The sequence below is a fragment of the Biomphalaria glabrata genome, chromosome 9 (assembly GCF_947242115.1).
Source record: "Biomphalaria glabrata chromosome 9, xgBioGlab47.1, whole genome shotgun sequence".
Taxonomy (NCBI): Eukaryota; Metazoa; Mollusca; class Gastropoda; family Planorbidae; genus Biomphalaria; species Biomphalaria glabrata.
This window is the reverse complement of record NC_074719.1, coordinates 15811269-15830689: the sequence shown is the minus strand read 5'-3', so window position 1 is coordinate 15830689 and position 19421 is coordinate 15811269. Positions and strand designations below refer to the sequence as shown.

The following is a 19421-nucleotide window of genomic DNA, read 5'->3' as shown; positions in this document are numbered from 1 at the left end:
TCAGATGAAGATGATCTAACGACCAAAACAAACCAGAAGGCTCCAGCACGTCTTACTTCAGAGGAAGATGATCTAACGACCAAAACAAACCAGAAGGCTCCAGCACGTCTTACTACAGAGGAAGATGATCTAACGACCAAAACAAACCAGGAGGGCTCCAGCACGTCTTACAACAGAGGAAGATGATCTAACGACCAAAACAAACCAGGAAGGCTCCAGCACGTCTTACTTCAGAGGAAGATGATCTAACGACCAAAACAAACCAGAAGGCTTCAGCACGTCTTACAACAGAGGAAGATGATCTAACGACCAAAACAAACCAGAAGGCTTCAGCACGTCTTACAACAGAGGAAGATGATCTAACGACCAAAACAAACCAGAAGGCTTCAGCACGTCTTACTTCAGAGGAAGATGATCTAACGACCAAAACAAACCAGAAGGCCCCAGCATGTCTTACTTCAGAGGAAGATTATCTAACGACCAAAACAAACCAGGAAGGCTCCAGCACGTCTTACTTCAGAGGAAGATGATCTAACGACCAAAACAAACCAGGAAGGCTCCAGCACGTCTTACTTCAGAGGAAGATGATCTAACGACCAAAACAAACCAGAACGCTCCAGCACGTCTTACTTCAGAGGAAGATGATCTAACGACCAAAACAAACCAGAACGCTCCAGCACGTCTTACTTCAGAGGAAGATGATCTAACGACCAAAACAAACCAGAAGGCTTCAGCACGTCTTACTTCAGAGGAAGATGATCTAACGACCAAAACAAACCAGAAGGCCCCAGCACGTCTTACTACAGAGGAAGATGATCTAACGAACAAAACAAACCAGGAAGGCTCCAGCACGTCTTACTACAGAGGAAGATGATCTAACGACCAAAACAAACCAGAAGGCTTCAGCACGTCTTACTACAGAGGAAGATGATCTAACGACCAAAACAAACCAGAAGGCTTCAGCACGTCTTACTACAGAGGAAGATGATCTAACGACCAAAACAAACCAGGAAGGCTCCAGCATGTCTTACTTCAGAGGAAGATGATCTAACGACCAAAACAAACGTTCATAACTACGAGTTGATGTGTTTTAAAAAAAAAAGTAAAATTTAAAAAAAAAATGTTTTTTACATAAATTCCTCGTTTATCAATCCGATGTTGGTCTATAATTTGTCTTTCTTATTGATTTTTTTTTTATTTGCTTCATAATAGCAAGTATTCTTTCTGATGAGCTTTGCACAATCAAGGTCTTCTCTTAAAAGTCCAGCAAATGTTTTCTACCTAAGACAATTCTACCCAAGCACAATACTCACGTACGTCTTATTTATTTAGTCCACTCTTTACTGAGAACAAAGAACATTGGAGTTGAGTGCGGGAATTTCCGTTCAGAGAGATTCATAAACAGAAAGCTGTACGCTAAACTTAATTTTAAGATGATTTTATTTTGAAAAATTATAATGGTCAAACAAGAGTTTTCATTGTGTGGCCAACTAGTTTTTATTCCTCAAAGTTCATGAAGTATAAAATATCTAGTACTGAATATGAATCTAAATTTCATTCTTCACATTTCGAGAGGGAAATCAATCTACTTAGCGATGGAGTGTATATGATTGGCTCTTAGATCCATTGAGCTTTCAATTAATGTGTACAAAATGTTGTTAATAAGTGCAATGCTGTGCTACCCAATGTCAAACCTCAACGGTTCTCAATCTCTTAGCTCAGCGATCCCCTTACTCTTACAATTCCCCACAATGCGGCGACCCCCCCCCTCACCACCTGAAAAATATCCTTGGTCATAACCCTTAGTAATTGTACCCTTGTTATTAATATAAAATCATTTTCATAATGTATATCTAATGTTAAAACAAAAAAAATTATCTGAAATTTAGCATTACCTATTGACCATCTCCAATAAAGGTACGCCGTCTAATCTAAATATGGTTGATACTGTGGTGTGTGTATACAGATCCTGCACTACTTTGTCTTCGTGTCGACGATGCTATGCACATTCCTTTAAATACTCCTTAAATATCAGGCTTAAAGAAACAAAACACGCATGATTAAGTCTCCTTGTTACAAGCCTTAACTAGTGTACGAGTGTTATCACATGACTTTATTTTCACTTTTAGAATGGTTTAACTGTAATGAATCGTTTGACATAGGTCAAGTGTTATTAATGAGGTTTAAACTAACCCTTTTTTATCCAATCCTTTTTTGTATGTTTGCCGCTCCAAACATTTATTGAAATACATTGAATTGGATTTTCAATTCTAGAAACACTCTCAATGCTTCTTTTTCTTATTTTATGGTTTAAAAGATCGTGTGGCTGTTTTTAGAAGTCAATGACGTATATTACATTCTGTTAGATAAATATTTGATTGTTATTAGATCTGGTTTGTTTTCTCATTGGAATGGAATAAAGTGAGAAGGTTGAGCACTTTGTTCTGGGGGCTACAGACCAAGAATAGCTGGAAACTAAATCGTGGCGATATCAATGTTTGTTATCCAATGTTTGTTATCCAATGTTTGTAATCCGATGTTTGAGCTATACACCTATACACTCACAGTCCATTCAGGGGACACAAACACACGCTCACAACAGCAAAAGATGCTATGACATGATAGAAATAGTAAGAGTGTATCTGAAAAAAAGGGGAATGACAAAGGACCCAATATCAATTTTATTCTGTCTCTTTTTTTTTATAAATCTAACTTTATACATTGTGGATTTTCTTAATTCTAATTTATTTATTACATTTGAATACACATTTAGTTTAAATCTAACTAAATAAAATTATTTGCTGAGCTACGTTTATTGTACAAAGACTCACGGTTTAAAACACACTCCATACGTTAGTTTTTGTCAACGCAACGGAGCGAAAAAGAATAGGCTAAAACATTTTCTAGTGATAGTAATATATGTTCTTATATACAATCATTTTTTTTAGTTTTTTTTTGCAAGTAGCATAACAATGTTTTTGTCATTGAATGAGAAATGTTGTACTGCAAACATTAATAAGATAATTACAAAAATAAAAAAGTTATTAAACTTTAAGTACAACACTGTGGAAAAAATAAAATTTAAAAAAAAATTTAGCTCATCTTACGGTTATGGAAATCCATAAATATTAATCCAAAGAAGCTGATTTTTACAAAATTTTTACCAAAATATGTTTGTGAGAAAATAAGAAAGTTTCATTGAAATAGCACAGAAATAAAAAAGTTATGAATTTTTTTGTCCACACACCTGAATTTTGTTTACACATTTCCTAAGGACAACTGAACTTTTTACACTATAGATCTAGTATACAAAATGAAAGAAAAAACGTTTAACAGCCAACTAAGTTATTGCACTTCATAAAAAGAATTGAAGCCTCCTTTAGGAAGTCTAATAGAACTACTTCTGTTTCATGCTTTTACGTGGATTCTGATCTAAATCTAAAGCAGGTTCCTTCCTTTTGTTGCTAGACTAAGACTGAGAGACACAGTCTCTAAGACTGTCAAGTTCTATCTAGATCTAGATCTAAAATATCACTATTTTACTATCACTAGATCTATCATCATCCAATTCAGAATAAATAGAATCATCTGACTGGCTTCTTCAGCCGTTATAAATCTGTATATAATATCCTTACGTCGAGAGCTATCACTGGAAGAAGCCATTGAATCAGCTGCTTTTAGTTGTCACACATTTTTGTGTCAAAAACTGTAACAGGGTACGGTAGAGTGTCTATAACAAAATCAAAAACTGTGCTATAAATAAACCAAAACAACATAAAGGAAGTTGAACCTCTTCTGAATAGAATTAATGAAAAGTATTTAAAATAAAAGTACTTTAAAAAGTAGAAATACTCATTAAAAGAAACAATATACACTTGGCGCAGCCTGCGGCAATACGTAGTCTAGCGAAATCGCCTTGGCGCAGTGTGCGGCTATACGTATCGAATGAGTTTAATTAAAGTTTGTTCGGGTTTTCGTTGATTTGTATTGCATGAGAGGCTGTGAGGTCAACTGAAACATTTAGACTATTGTAGACTAGACTATTGTAGACTAGTATAGATTAGACTATTGTAGATTATTGTAGACTATTATAGACTAGACTATTGTAGACAATTATAGATTAGACTATTGTAGATAATTGTAGACTATTATAGACTAGATTTGTCACTAGACTATTGTAGACTAGACTATTGTAGACTATTATAGATTAGACTATTGTAGATTATTGTAGACTATTATAGACTAGACTATTATAGACTATTCTATTGGCCTCCTTCAGTCGTAAAACGACTATGGTTCATCTCGAACACTTTTTCATATGGCTGTGGAGCCCTATTTTGGAGAGACACTCCCGTCCACATATATTGCAGGTCAAGGTTGTAGAGGAGCCGGCCATTTTCCGTGTGGCACGCTTTTCTTCAAGAGCTGTCCATAGCTCCGACTAGTGCGGTCTAGGGCTATGTCTTTCCAAAGGTCAGTATCAATGTTCACTGATTTGAAGTCCCGTTTTCTCACATCCACGTAACGGAGGTGGGGGGGGGGGGGGTGACCAGTTTTTCTTGAGCCCGACGCAAGTAGCCCGTTCTGGTCCTAACAATCTTTGGAATGCTCTTTTCACTTCTAGTCCACCACGCGTTTGACAAATCCACCGAAGGCATAAATCTTCATTCCAGATTTGATGACCAACTTCTAAATATTGCTAGACTGAGGGCCGAAACTAAAATCAGAACCACCCTCGTAAGACGCAGCGGTAGTGGCACATTCACAAGAGAAGCTTCAGTTACTAATGTCTAGCTTCTCTCAGGCTTGTAAAGAGTATGGCCTAACCATTAGCACAAAGAAAAAATATGTTATGGGACCACCTGCTACAGCACCACCATCCATCCTCATTGATAACAAACTAGATACCGTAAATGAATTCTGCTATCTTGGATCTATAATTCAAGATGACCGGTCTATAGAAGAGAAGATAAAAAAAAAACGCATAGAGAAGGCCACATCGACCTTCGCTAGACTCCGACTAAGAGTTTGTGAAAACCAGAAGCTCACCAAAGCGACCAAAATGGAGGTCTACAAGGCATGCGTTCTTAGCACTGTACGGCAGTGAGTCGTGGATTGACTACACAAAGTAAGAGAGAAAACTAAACTCACTCTTGCGCTGCCTTCGAAGGATCTTGAAAATAACATGGAAAGAAAGAGTGTGCAATACTGAGATCCTCGCGAGAACGGGCCTTCCCAGCATCTTTACAGTCCTCGGACAACGCCGCCTGCGCGGACATGTTCAGCGGATGAACGACTATCGCATCCCGAAAATCATTCTGTACGGGCAACTCGCATCTGTAGACTATTATAAACTAAACTATTGTAGACTATTGTAGACTAGACTAAAGATTTTTTGTAGACTATTGTAGATTAGAATAGACTATTGTGGACTAGACTATTGTAGACTATTGTAGACTAGACTATTGTAGACTATTGTAGACTAGACTAAAAAGACTATTGTAGACTAGACTATTGTAGACTATTGTAGACTAGACTATTGTAGACTATTGTAGTCTAGACTATTGTAGACTAAACTATTGTAGACTATTGTAGACTAGACTAAAAAGACTATTGTAGACTAGACTATTGTAGACTATTGTAGACTAGACTAAAAAGACTATTGTAGTCTAGACTATTGTAGACTAAACTATTGTAGACTATTGTAGACTAGACTAAAGATTTTTTGTAGACTATTGTAGATTAGAATAGACTATTGTGGACTAGACTATTGTAGACTATTGTAGACTAGACTATTGTAGACTATTGTAGACTAGACTAAAAAGACTATTGTAGACTAGACTATTGTAGACTATTGTAGACTAGACTAAAAAGACTATTGTAGACTAGACTATTGTAAACTATTGTAGACTAGACTAAAAAGACTATTGTAGACTAGACTATTGTAGACTATTGTAGACTAGACTAAAAAGACTATTGTAGACTAGACTATTGTAAACTATTGTAGACTAGACTAAAAAGACTATTGTAGACTAGACTATTGTAGACTATTGTAGACTAGACTATAGGATTCAAAGCTTAGTTGAAAAGAAACGGACATTCAACTATGGTTAATAAAGACGACCGGATCCGCAGATCTACTATTACGCGTTGAGATATTGTTGAAAATTATAGATCTATTCTATTTTATTCATTTGGAAACTGACCGTCCCTGACATTGTTGAAATTATCATTTAAAAAATCTCCAATACAACATCAAGAGCATGTGACCGCAAATGTGAACATATACTTCAGTGTTTCCCAAACTGTGTTCCGCGGAACACAGCCTTCATTTTTCTAATGCTTGTGTCTGAATATTGTTTGAACATTTAAGAAAATTATAAATTAAGAATATGATTTAAGTTTTATTATTTTTTATTATTTAAACAAATAGGAAATAGTCCGACAGAAAAAAAACAGTGAAGGGTTCCGCTAAATTCTCCGAAAATGGGAAGTGTTCCGGTAATGAAGAAGTTTAGGAATCACTGGTATAAGTGCATAACAACGTCAAAGAAAGGGTTGTAGAGGGCAAGAAAAAAGTGTATACTTTGTGAGTGTGTGTTTAAATGAATCATGTGTTTAATTGTACCACGTGTTCTTGTGTTGACTTGTTGCACGTGTTTATTTGTATCATGTGTTTGCGTGTAGCAGATGTTTGTGTGTACCATGTCTGTATGTGTTTCAGTGAGCGATATGTTGATGTGGACCACGTACTGATGTGTACTATTATAAGAAAGGCATATTTCGTCACGTGGGTTGATTCATGTTATGTGTGTGTGCGTGTTGGAGAAAGAGAATGTCAGACGAGGAGAAAGAAAGAGTTTATTTCAACTGAACTCACTTTCTCATTAGTCTTGACATCTGGTCAGTACAAGGTCAGTCAGATCGAATACTGCCAGGAAAAGTGCAGGACAACTCAGCTGACCGGAAGAGAGCTTTTTTTTTGAATTCCCACCCACACACATCTACAAAAGTCACGCGATGGCAGAGTTCTACACAAACACTATATATAACCCATACTTTAAGCATTGGACGCGGCCACGCGGGATAAAGAGATATTTATAGATTGTTTATGCCAAATAAACTGCTCAAGGCTTACCATGGGTTTTTTCATTCAAAGACGATATCGAGCGTAAACTAGTAAATAGGGGCTACTTATTTAAAAAAAAAGACATTAGTGATTAAAGATTTGTAGGCCTATGTATGTACTATAAACATAAAATTAACATAAAAATGAAGATAAAATTAATGTTTGAAACAAGGCAAGCTGCTAGTGGTTTTTATAATTTGAAATCACTGAGAAAGTAATCTGCAAGTGAAACTATTTTATCATAAGCTACTAGTCTGTACTTGACTTTTGGGAATATGCATGTTGTGCAAAGCTTTCTTTTGATTCATAGATGGAATATTAATTTTATTTATAAAGGTTATATTAACAGGACCATGGTCAGTATTCATCTGGCAAAATGTTTGTACACGTTATTTCTCCTACACACAATCTCTTAAAATTTTGCACAATTATTTATTGTACCTGACAGAACAAGAATCAATAAAACAAAATACAATTAGATTATTAACCATTGGTAATTAATTGTTATGTTTGGTTTCGAACAAGGGAAAACATTTGTTCTTGATAGATGTGTCGGTATAAACTGAATTAGTTCCCTTGAGGAGGTTTCAGCCCTGAGTGAAACTAAGTTTTGTATGCATTTAGAAAGCGATCACGGTAACATTAACAGAGATACCCCATTTCTCAACTGGTTCAGACATATGACAGTATAATGAAGCATTGATAAAGCTAAAAGCATTAAATTGCGCCAAACAAAAACGATTGGCAAAAATGTTTCTTATCGGACAGATTTATTCTTGTTAAATCTAGATCTATTACAAGTGTAATAACATGACTGATCCGAATTGACTGATACAATTATTCTAAATAAAAGTTTGTTGTTGATTATTTTTATAATACCTCTATTCAAGTCACTCCTTAGTGGAACCTGGACCCAGCAGGAGTCTGAACAGCTAACCTCAAAAGCAGCTCTAACGACTTTCCTATATATTTAACAGTTGATGCATATCGCTTAGAAAAGAATTACTAGCTCGTTGGTTACACGGGGAAAACTCTAGTTTGACAGTTATAATTTTTTCAAAGTAAAAAATAACAAATCTAAATTTGGCTTGACTAGACTTAGAAAAAAACAACAACTATGGCGTAGTCATTCTTTATTTTTTAATTAAGACAAGGTCTAGTTTAGTCAAGATCTAGATGTCCATATGATCATATCAATAAAATAATCACAGAAGTCCCGGTGGCTCAATTGTTAACCGCACACTTTCACGCATATGACGGTACCAAAATGCATGCGGTGCCCATGTCAATGACACTTAATGCCCATGTCAATGACACGTAATGCCCATGTCAATGACACTTATGCACAATCACAAAAGTAAGAGGTATACCACAATGTTAGATCAATTGATGGTCCCGTTTCATACATGTTCAGGGCATCGTGTGGCATCGTATGGGGCACCAAGCTCGAATAAAAAGGGAAAAACTAAAGTCTTGAAATCAAATAATAAGTTGGCAGAATAAAACCCTGTGTAGGTCTACAACCCTGAGTAACTCTACAACCCTGTGTAACTTAGGGATTTTGAATTTCGGGATTTTAATGAGGCTTTAGCCTCAGCTCTGGACCACCCTATCTCTAGAGGCTTTCATCTTGAGCTGTGGGTCACACCAAACAAAAAATCCCCCCTATCTCTAGAGGCTTTCATCTTGAGCTGTGGGTCTCACCAAACAAAAAATCCACCCTATCTCTAGAGGCTTTCATCTTGAGCTGTGGGTCTCACCAAACAAAAAATCCCCCCTATCTCTAGAGGCTTTCATCTTGAGCTGTGGGTCTCATCAAACAAAAAATCCACCCTATCCATTGTGACTTTATCCTGCAAAGTTGTCAAAAGTTTCGAGGCCCCGAGGCTTGGGTTGGATATGCTCCGCAGGTCATAGTTTGGGGCCTCACTGGCATATGGATATAAGATAAAGAAAGCATGTATAATGTCTTTTTTTTTTAATTATAATCTCACAATGACCATGCTTTCACACTGCCCACCAAACTGGAACCAAATTTTAAAAAAAAAGTTTAACCAAGAACCCAACTAAAGACCCATCTATTAAACAGATGATTAAGTAGCGCGTCTATATGTAAAGAAACATCAAGAGTTGTTTTTTTTTTTTTTTTTTGTAATGAAAGCAAAATGTGAGAAAAACGTCAAATTGGATCAAACACAAGCCTTAACTATTGGCTGGCCTTGAGTCACGTGATGCCTATTACAAGAAAACGTTGTTTTTTTTTAACAATGACGTCACAGCATCCCAAGTGGAAGATAATTGGATAAGCTTTTTTTTTTTTTAGAAATTCCCAATAATTAAAGTGAATTTGTTTGAAGACAACTTCCAGACATTGCCACCGCTTTAATTGGATTCAGCACACTGGTATGATCGCATACACACTCACACACACACACGCTGGAACGAACATGCATACTTACAAGTAAGCGGGCGTCAAGTATTTGAACAATTGAAAAATGATAATAATAATGATTCCCTTGGGTCTATATCGTTTAGAATTGGAATGTCAAAGTTTGAATGCTTAGTTGGTTTCGTTTCTTTTTTGGAATTTTATGTTTATGTTTTCATCTATAGGTACGAGTTTAAGTTTAAAACTTTCAATCCACAGACCTATATTATACTATATCTAAACTGGAAAACTTTCAATCCACAAACCTATATATATATATATATATATATATATATATATTAGACTGGAAAACTTTCAATGCACAGACCTATATATAATATATCTAGACTGGAAAAAGAACATTTTTTGTCAAGCTGTAAGTACATTTACCTTGTTTAGTTATTAAACACATCAGAAACAAAACGACTTGGTGAATGCGTGGTCAAAACATCAAGTCATATTTGTTGAAGAAGGAAAGACAACTATAATCTGCAGTGCAGGCAAGAAAAGACAACTTTTTGTCCTCTGGTGACTTAAGCTGCTAACTTTACCTTCTGCTGTAAGGATATTCAGATCCGGGAGTAAAACAAGACACTGCGCAGGTCCTCATGTACTGACCGTGTATCAGAGGCGTAGTGAGCAAAACGTGCGCCCGGGGCAAGGTACTTTATTGGCGCCCCCCCCCCCCCGTATTTTCTATTTTCAGATAGAATTATAGGCTGGGTGTGGCGCCCCCCCCCCCCCCAAAGTGTGGCGCCGGGGAATCATGCCCCCTTGCCTCCCCATTACGCCTCTGCCGTGTAGCTCTATGCATTCATTGTCTTACTATTCTCCATAGCGCTTTCTCTTCTTTTTTTTTTTTACAACGCTCATATCAACTCACTCTGTCAGTCTGCCTATCGGTCTGTTTTTCTGGTAAAAAGTGTGTACACGTCATTTCTCCCACACCCATTCTCGGATCAAGATAAAACTTCACACAATTATTCATTGTCATAGACAAGACAAGGGAAACTAATCCTTCAGTATTTACAAATATGGCTAAATTTGTTGGGTTTAGTCCCCCCAGAAAAAAAATAAATGTTAACGCTATTTCTCCCTCACGCATTCTCCGATCAAGTTGATACTCTAAAAAATTTTTATTGTAGCTAACAAAACCTGAATCAATAAAAAAAAAAAAAAAAGAGGTCTACCCAGTTAATCAATTAATTATTGATAATAAATTATTTTGTTTGATTTGAAATAATAGAAATGACTTCTACATTACTGATAGATATGATTTTAAGGGCGGAGTTCTTCCCCTTTAGATAAGTTTTGTTGTTTTGTTTTTTAAAGAATTGTTGTTGTTTTTTTTATTTTGCGTGTTTCTATTTTACTCTGTTATAATGTACACTATAATCTGGAGCTTTAAAAAAAAAAAAAAACTAAACAAAGAGGAGATTACTGTGTTAACAATTTTTCGTGAGAAGTCCTGAGAGAGACAACACTGAACTGTAAGCCTTTATGTCAAAGATTCTATAGTTCTAAGTTGACTGAACTTCCTGATACAATGAATTTATTTGTCCGCATTAATATTTGAAACTGATTTCTCCATTTAAAAAAAACGTTTTCTCACTATGCTAGAGAGTTCATTCTCTCCATTAGAACTATCAATATCTCCATGGCCATCATTTCCAGCTTAGATGTGGACACGTTTGCAAAAAGAAAGTAAAACTCATCAATAATGTAACCGTGTAATGGAAAAACATTGGCATTGTTCCTAAAGGGGGAGAACTCAATCTTCAGATTCAGGATTATCTTTTCTTTGTTTTTATTTTTGTTGTACAGAAATAATCTAGCCATAAATTACACCAGAAACGAAGACAGCTTATTCAAGTGTGTCACGTTAGAGGTTCAGTTGTCTAGTCACAGTGCTGTGTTAGGAATATTCAACTTTTGAGCTTGACCGCTTCTCTAAGATAGTGTAATGAATACGACAGTTGTGTTCCGTGGACAGACCTGACTTTATTTCAATGTGACCTCGGGAAAGGATCCTGTTTAATATTTATCTAGGACTTTGTCCTTAATTATAAGTGCGTTTCTCGAAACCTGTTTGTTAGTTTTGCTATTTCAATGAAATGTAAAACTTTTCTGGGTCCACAATCTATTCCATACAGCCAATGGAATTACGTCGTTCGTATCCACCAAATATTCAGGGTACCAGAGAGAGAGAGAGAGAAAGAGAGAAAGAGAGAGAGAGCACGTGGGGTCGTTCTGGTAAAAAAAATACAGGTTGGACAAGTGAATAGAGTGGACAAGAACATGTCTTGAGATGATACTTAAAGAGGGGTTGCTGACCAGAAGGTGGACAGCCATTACTGTAACTATCCTCTCAGTACTAATGTGAGCGCTTCATTAAGAGAGTGACCGTTTCATTTTTCTTTTTTTCCTTTGCCTAGGTGTGTCCTTGAGTCTATTACATAACCTGTTTGTTGACACCTTAAGTTGTAGTTCCAGTCTATGTTGCCTAGTTGTGTCCTTGAGTCTACTACATAGCCTGTTTGTTGACATCTTAAGTTCTAGCTCCAGTCTATGTTGCCTAACACACTGTTTTATTTTTCTCAATTAGCCTTTAATCTCTTTATCAGTATCCATTAAAGAATTGCCACGCAGAATGTCAGGTTTGTACTTAAAGGTAACTAGAATCTTATTTTGAATTTCAGGGCCCCGAAGATAGTAGTAGTAGTAGTAGTAAACAAGTAGCAGTAGTAGTTGTATTGTAGTATCTTAATGAACATATCATCACTTTTGATGAAATAGCGAGAAATATAAAAGGAAACACAATAAAAAGAAGAGAATAGAAAGAAATCTGTTTGTTTTCATTAGACATTTAGAGTATTAAAACAAAAAACAGAGAGAAGTGCAGTATTCTAAACCAATGAATGTTATGTTCAGATCAATGTAAATAGAGGCTATAACTGTTAAATTCAAATTGGCTACTCACATAAATCTGGTTCAAAATAGTTTACATCCAAAGTCCGCAATGATAGTAGGAACAGAACAAAGTCATGGATAGCACTGAACTATTTGACCACAAGGAGGATCAAGCAATCTTGAACCTTAGACGACGACGACGAACAATCGCAGCAGACGATGCAAGACACCACATCTCTAATCGAGGCACGTTCCTGCAAGTGGTCTTAACACCCACCAAAAAAAAGCGCGCGAGGAAGTATTTTCGTTTCGTCCTTTTTTTTTTCTTTAATATTATTTTTCTTCTCCGCCCCCCCCCACCCCCCTCTTCCTCTCTCCTGCTTCTCTCCGCGAAGAGAACTGCTAACGTCACTGGCATCGTCTGCTCCCCGCTGCCAGGAATTCTCTCGCCGGTGTTACTGGGCGGGAAAAATCGTGTTAATCTGTTGGGGGGTTGAGGCAGGCGATCGCTGTAGCAGACGTCGCCGTTATTGTCGTTTGATTTCACGTCTGCTCTGCGGCCTGTCGGGTTGAATGCAGACGATGAATGTGGTCATTGCCTCGACCGTACATCTCATGTTTGCTGTCAAAATAAAAGTAAAAATGATTTCTTTTTTTAAGTCTCCTGGGGCCAGATGAAGTAAAGTTGACCAGGCCACTTGTTAACGATGGGGTTGTGTTGTCAGCTCAATGATCTCCCCTTCCCCCCCCCCCCCCCCAGCTGAGAACAGTCACCTAGATCTGAGTGAGCCCGCGGAATTCTGACGTGACGTCATATCATTCATAGCCCCGATCAACGATTATACCGATCAATTTATTTAAAATGACAATGAAAATGTCATAGGTCAAAGGTCAACTAGTTATTGAGACTTTCGGAAATAGTTTTAACTACTAGTCACATGAAACACTGCACTCATCTACGGATTTGAAAACACTTTTCATTTTTTTTGCTATACCTGACAAGCAATAGAAAAAAGAATACGTTTTAAAAACAAAGCTTATCAAAGGGAAAGAACCGCTAATTACTACCATTTATCTGAAAATTACAGGGTTTAGCCCCCCTTCTGCTACATAAAATATAATTAATTAATTAGTACTAAATGATTAAGTATTTGGTTAATTTTTGGATTGATTCGTGTATTATCATCGACTATGAATATTTATGCAAAATTTCTACTTGATCCAAGAATAGGAAGTAGGATAAAAACGTCGAATCTTAGTAAGGGGACTAAATCCAGATATGCATCCAAATATTTCATTAAGTAGTATTTATTTCCATTACTTCGATAGGAAATAAAATAATTAATCACTAACAATTTACTAACTAATTGTTTTTTGTTGTTTCTTTAATTGATTAAATAAATAATTGTGCAAAGCTTTAACTTGATCCGAGAATGGCAAATAGGGAAACAAAACATGTTCAATCGTTATACCAGACAGAGTGAGTTGCTATAAGCTTTGTACAGAGAAATATTAATTTGAAATGCAAAATATGATGTGTGAAAGAAAACAAAATGTAGCCAACACAATAATATATCTAATGTCACTGGTTCACTGCTTTTCTCCTTTCATTGTCAACAACGTAGGCGTTTTAACTACAAAGTAGCTTTGTGTTTATTGTGAGACTTTTTGTAATGGAAAAGGCCTTATGACCCATCATTTTTTTTTGTTACATATTGGTCCAACAGAATTACTCTGAGTATATAATTCTAAGAGTAACTTTGAAGTTTTTTTTCCTTTTTCATTGTACGATGTAGTCTATATCCCTGTAGTGTAATGTAATGACTTATCAACTCTCTGCATTGAATCCATACTCACAATCAATGTTTGGGAATGTGTCCGCCAATTATAAATGTTTTGGACCTTTGCCCACTCATTTGTTTTCGTATTATGCTGGGGACTGCAATCTCCATCAGGTTAGTTATTACTGATAAACATCATAATTGCGAAGTATTGTACAAAATTATTTTTTTTTATGACTGGACTTTGACGAGCCAAGTGATAACAACAGCTCTCGTGTAATGAAATCTCACCTTCCCCTAGTCAGGACTTTGATGCTGCTGTGAATGTACGTCGCCTAATTGTCCACTGAATGGATCTATTGGAGGATGGCGCATGTGCTGACAGAATAGAAAGATTTCCCTGCTTTAATTAAGCCGGTCATTCTGCCGATGAGTTTCGTATGTGAGCTCTGATTGTGTATTTTTTTGCTGGGCAACTTTTTTTTTTACATCATTGCTAGCAATCGTGATGATTGAATGGATTTCTGCTGACCAATTGGTGAACCTAGAGAGAAAGAGAGAATAGGGGCATTTCTAAGGGGGGGGGGGGGGAAAGGGGAGTGTGTATTGACTATTGGGTTTATTCCAGAAAATTCCTGGATAGAAACTGGAATCTTCCAAGAATGTAGAGGCTCTTCAGATATTGTATTTGGTTTTAACGCAACGTATTACTATTACAGCAATGGGTTCAACATGAGGTCATGTCACAGTAATTTAATTATTAGTATGAAGCTACATGCGAAACAGGACACTTGCCAATCAAGGTACTTACAAATAAAGTGCACAAACTTTTTACCAGACAGACAGACAGACAGAGAGATAGACAAAGATGATATAAGCTTTGTAAGGAGTCTAGTAAGCTGTAAACAGTATCGGACACTACAATGACTGATTTCAAAACGTATTTGTGTAAATGTCTCGAAACTGGTACAAATAAAATTGTTACGTAACTTAAAATCAGAAACAAAAACAAGAAGCCAAGGAAAAAGTTGGACGTTAAAATCCTGCGTGGGATGTTTTGGTGTTTTTATTTTTAGGGATTTAAAATACCGGGCGTAGCCGGAGGGTTAAAACTAATGAACCATAAAACTTTAAGTGTTTTCCGACAAAGTCAAACAGCAAATCGAGAGGTCAGTTCTGACGTCATTCACTGTTTGGTTCCAAAGAGCTGCTCACGTCTGTCAAATGCCCTAGTACAAGTCTGTTGACACAGGTAGAGAATTAATCACATTTGGTTATCAGGCAACTGAGCAGTGCTTCAAATATTTAAACAAACCACCCAATACTCGGGTTGGATTTTTTTTTCTTCTTCTGGAAACAAGATTTTATTATTATCTTTTGAGGAAGGTGGGGGGGGGGAGACGTTAAGTCTGAAGGGTGAGAGGTTTACACAGCGGCCTAGGACAAAGTGCAGCAGACTGGTGGGAAATATTGACAAATTTATGGAATAGCGCATGTTCTGTTAATTAGTCCGGTCGATACCATTGTTGTTTTGTGGTTTTTCGGTGGCTAGACTCAACCAACGCAAGCTCGGTGTATTTAGACTCTTTGTAATTTGGTTGTTTTTTGGTTGTTAGTGTCCGTTGTTAGTTTTTTGTTAGAGGATTAGACATTCCATCAAATACCAAATTTCAATATTACAAGCGACAATGGTTATTTCCCTTTCCAGTTAGAATTAAAAATACTTAAAATAGCTTCTAATTAGTTTTCAAGACGACATAACTTTGGAGTTGATGAGTTGATAACTTGGGCAACGTTGAAAAACAAATGGAAAAATAAAATGGATGGAATTTATTTTTTAAATTAGACTATATGCAATTTATGCATGGCTAATTTAGTACAGCAAAATAGAATAACGAAGTTAAGACAATTACCAAAAAAATCCAAGTAAGAATAGTACACTCTATATTAAAGAAGTGTTTAGACCTACATATAATTAGAGTTGAATGTCAATAAACTGACGTGAGACGAGAGGGGGAGAAGTTTGATTATGTATAAATATGGTCAATATTATTGCTTTAATTTTAACCATTTTCTTTAGCTGTAGCAAAGATAAGAGGACGACTAAGTTCTGTTTTTACTCATTACCTCCCTTTTCTATGAGTATTAAAGAAAATGTTTGCATCATATGAGATACAAATTTGTCAGACTTATGGGCTATTAAAATATATTCAATTTTTAGAATGTTGACATCTTCGTCACGCGCAACGTCCCGCTATATTTGTTCTAGAGACTTCGATTGGGTCCATGTCATTTGAAAATTGACGAAATTTTACAAGACACTGATAGAAAAATGGAAAAAAAAAAGTGAGTGCAAAAAAAAAATGGATTTGAGAAAACATCCAGCTAATGGTGGGTGTATCCAATTAGAGATAATTGAGAAGATGGGAAGAAATCTGGCACGGACGAGATTCTTGTGACCAGTTTGGTGTTTGCAGAACTGACAGTCGGAATTTCGGAAGCCAGAGAAAGCGGAGAGATGTTTGAAATTTGGCTCGAATAAATTTAAGAGATATTTAGTCAACTGAGGAAAACTGTTATAGCACTTTAAAGAGCAGTTATGTCCTAGAAGAGGGGAGGGCAGTTATGTCCTAGGAGAGGGGAGGGCAGTTACGTCCTAGGAGAGGGGAGGGCAGTTATGTCTAAGGAGAGTGGAGGGCAGTTATGTCCTAGGAGAGGGGAGGGCAGTTACGTCCTAGGAGAGTGGAGGGCAGTTATGTCCTAGGAGAGGGGAGGGCAGTTATGTCCTAGGAGAGGGGAGGACAGTTACGTCCTAGGAGAGGGGAGGGCTATTACGTCCTAGGAGAGGGGAGGGCAGTTATGTCCTAGGAGAGGGGAGGGCAGTTATGTCCTTGGAGAGGGGAGGGCAGTTACGTCCTATGAGAGGGGAGAGCGAGTTCATAGTTTAGTTAATCAAGTTGTATTTATTGTCGAAGTATTGGAGAGTCTTTAATAGTATTATTTCCATTTTTATCTTTAAAAGTACAGACGTTGCTTCCAAGGAAAAGATTACTACGTCATGGTTGTGTTGACTGATTCGTGAATGTTAATTAGAGACATCAATTCTGCTAAATGCCCAGCATACATCGGACATTCGGTCATCAGATTTAATTTTAAAAATACAAAGCCGTATTAACCAGCCCAAATACAACGTAACAATGAAAAGTGTGTACATTATTTAAACAAATATGGTTATATATATCTACACCAGCTAACGTGGTCAAGTAAGTCTAGAGTAACTTTCCCCCCTCTCTCTACCGAATATTGGTCACTAACCATGCTGGTAGAGATTCTACACAAACCGGTACTAACTGGATTCCATGGACCCAGCAGACTTTGCCCACATCAAGCTGAATGACCAGCTAAGGCTCGAGTAAGTTAATTGACCAGACACTCACGTTCCCGTTTCCGTCTGTCACTTATTGGTCAGTCCAGCTTAGTTGTGTCCACTTCGGCGAAACCTTCGGTCACTCGGCGTCTTCTGGTGTAGAGAGTAAGATGAGGATAAAAACAGTTTTTTAAAGTATAAATAAATTTTATTTTGTAGATCGGCTGCAGCAGAAAGAGAAAAAAATCAGTTTCAATCAACGACATCTTTTTATTTATTTCTTTATGTTCAAATAGAAATCTGATTGCGTTAAATTATACATGCCAAATTATACATGCAATACACACAATGATACATAAAACACTGAACCATAATCTTCAAATACAAAACAAAATCTAATAAAATACTCAGAAAGACACAAAGATAAAGGCACATTCCTCGTTCCATATGCTAGGACAAATTTTTACAAGTGCTCCTTCTTCCCTAGTGCTATTGGAGCATGGAATGGGTTGCCTGAGCCAGTCAGGAAACCCAATGACTTAGCAGAATTTAAGTCATAGGTGCAATTTATTGTTTGTTTGACAGAGGGAATCCATACTAGATCTATAAACTCTAGCTTATTTTAAACAGTGACCATTCTTCAACATTTCTCGGATCTAGATCACTTTTTAGTACATGTTGAGAACCTGTAGACTGACCACTTTCTGTCAACATACAATCCTGAATAACCATTGTGACTTTTTAAAACTACAGGGGCGCGGTGGCTGTGATTTTAAATTTTAGGAGTGAGTTGGAGAAAGACAAAGCGGTTGGTCGTTGGGCTGGCAACATGACACCCTGCTGGTTAACCATTGGCCAAAGAAACAGATGACTTTAACATCATCTGCCCTAAAGATCGCAAGGTTTGAAAGTGGAGCTTTACTTTTCACTTTTGTTTTAACTACAGAAAGAATAAGACTCGAAACAAGTGAACAATTTTTTTAATTTCTCAACCAAGACACTAATTTTTTTTGATCAAGGGACCAATTTTTCAACCAAGCCACTAATTTCTCAACCAAACCACTAATTTCATGTAATTCTCATGTCTTCCTATTGTCAATCTACTATGTCAACAAAATTCCATGTTTTCTATTCTGATCCTGCTTGCTGTCTCGTCTTGTGCAAGTAAATACATTGTGTCCATTCGAGTCGAAATAGTCTTCGAAAGGAGGAGGGAAATCAGAGTAATAACTAATTTCTTTTTATTTCCCTTTACTGATTAAGGGCCGGTTATAAAGCCGAGGCGATGAGTCATTCCTAAGACCCCAGCCATCAACCCTACCCATAACCCTCGTCTTGGTCTGAATAGCAGCCAAATGAAAGTGATTGCAAGAGGGAGGGGGACGGGAGTGAAAGAAAGAGAGGGGGATAAAAGGAGGAACAAAAGAATTTGAAAGAAGAATGATGAGAGAGAAACCACAAGAGGTCGGAGGATTGTCTCCGAAGAGGAAGGAGTGGACAAGGGGGCACGAAAAGGAGGGGTTCGATTTATCGAGTACTTTCTTTTCAATGGTGACTTTCTTCTTATCGAGTAATTCCAACTGCTGCCAACTAAAGTTTCCCATGAGTGCGGCTACTGTAGGTTGATGTATGGCGGCTGCCAACTCTTAAATCTCAGGCAGGATTATAGGATAAAGACAACTTAGTCCCCAAATACGATGGAAACATATTTGAATTGAAAGTGCAAACCATTTTCTAAACCAATTAACACTCTGTAATTAGAAATGATTCTTTGGTGTTTGTTGCATTTTTTTAATTTACAAAACT

General features: G+C 36.9%; 1 protein-coding gene across 1 annotated transcript in view; it reads right to left on the bottom strand.

Annotated features, from left to right (window-relative positions):
• LOC106062087 (protein lev-9-like) overlaps positions 1 to 12793 on the bottom strand; it is a 157596-nt gene extending 144803 nt beyond the window's left edge. Inside the window, exon 1 of the mRNA XM_056042692.1 lies at positions 12538 to 12793. The gene's annotated coding sequence lies outside the window, so the exon portion shown is untranslated. The remainder of the gene's footprint in view (positions 1 to 12537) is intronic.
• Positions 12794 to 19421: the final 6628 nt, after the last annotated feature.